This window comes from Pteropus vampyrus, unplaced genomic scaffold (assembly GCF_000151845.1).
Source record: "Pteropus vampyrus isolate Shadow unplaced genomic scaffold, Pvam_2.0 Scaffold104, whole genome shotgun sequence".
Classification (NCBI taxonomy): Eukaryota; Metazoa; Chordata; class Mammalia; order Chiroptera; family Pteropodidae; genus Pteropus; species Pteropus vampyrus.
The window spans coordinates 3,092,282-3,094,181 of record NW_011888885.1 but is presented as its reverse complement, the minus strand read 5'-3'; positions in this window follow the sequence as shown (position 1 = coordinate 3,094,181).

Here is a 1,900-nt window from a genome sequence, read left to right as displayed (position 1 = left end):
AGGGCAAAATGCCCCCAAACTACAGAAAGATTCAGACATCTTTACAAACAGTAAACACATTTAACCACAACTCTAACACAAGGACTGTTGTTTCTAAGATATCCCTGGAAACCCAGTTCTATTTTTATTTCAACAAGTACTATGTTGTTTATGATTACCAGGAATAACTCTTTTTAACTTTTTTCGAAAATACATCAAGATTTTTAAACTCATTTAATTGTTTTTTGGACACACTGTTTGATGTGACAGTTCCCTTTTTCCTATGTTTTGGAAATTTTCTGTTTTCCATTTCAAAAACATCTGGCAGTAATAAATTTTTTTTCCCCCACACAATTCTGAATATAGTAATTCCGTCAGCCTGAGTAACCTTATTACTTTAGTGATTTTTGAAGATATGTCTGTGTACTAAGAATGATTTTTAGAACTTGTCTTTAGTACTTTGGGAGTAAAATAGAGTGGGGTTTAAGTGGTGGTTCTGCCACTTTCTAGGCTGGTTATTAAAAAGCTGGTAGCCTGCTTTCTTCAGCTGTGAAATAATTTGATAGTAAAAGATGAAATACTGTAATGTAAGTGAAGCTCCTAGAACAGTGCTTTGCTGTGGCAAACAACCCTTTGAATGGTCATCCACCTCAGCCATTCCTTCTTTTGTGAGATCAGCTCTGAAGACATAAAGGAGGACTTTCAGGGCCCATATTTCTATCACCTGATCTGGTTCTTGAATATAGCTAATGGATTGGTGGCTTGAACTGGGCCAATCAGATTTTCTCTCTCAAAAAACTGAAACTAAGAATAGCAAGGCCATAGAACCTGGGAGCTACTCTATTTGAATCATATCACAAGAAAACTCTCAAGGAAGAAGGAAGATTAGTTCTTGCTGAAGTCTCCAGAGCTGGCCTAGTTCCTTTCCTTCCTGATTTTTTTTGTCTCTAATCTTGTGATATACCATAGTTGCCCTTCCCCATGATATTCATGCATCTTCTATTTTTTTTTGCTTGAGCTAGAAAGAAGGTTAAATGCTTTTAAACAAAAACTAACACATAAGTATGTATAGAAGAATATATAGTAGAAATAGACCTTCAAGGAAATATGAGCTATTTAGAATTAGTGACAGTTATGTGAAAGGTGAGCAGATTTTCTTCTGGAAGAAAAACTAACAACCTAGAAACAGTTCATTAAGTTATTACTGGAGGATGATGCTCTAAGAGACTTGACCCCATAGAAGATAATGAAAGACACAAATGCCAGTCTCGCAGAATTGGATGACTGCTCCTGATTACATTGTATAATAGGACTGCTGAATCAGTGTTCTCTTGCCTTCTATAGAGGTAAGGCCATGATCACTGAAAACCAAATACAGAAATACATTTGTTTAGGTTATTTGCTTACTTTAGCTTAATTCATGAGTTATCCATGATTATAATGCACATATACTGTCACCAGACAGCTAGGAATAAACTTTGGAAGATTAGATTTAGAACTTCTAGGAAGCATCAAAGAATTTAAGAGCAGTCATGCTTTGCAGCTCCACCCAAAAATCTAGCTTAACCTTTTATATAGAGCCATTCTTGCTAAAGGAACTATCAGACCAACCGATGCCTCACTCCTCAGTGTCACTTACAAAAAAACTATTTTTCAAATATATTTGGCTAGGGATATGAAAAACAATATCAGAATAATGATAAAAGGACTTACATCAAGCATTTACTGAAGAGTATCATAAAAATCTATTGGGGGTGAGGGTAGGGAAATTGAAATCTATACTTGCAAATTTTGAAAGTTCTCAACCAAGGAAGATTGAGCATAAGCTGGGAACTGCATTTAATGTTCTCACTTGGACAGTGAGCTGTGTTTATAACCCTATAAGGAGTTTGCTAATGGAAACATGGACATCACGCTTGAT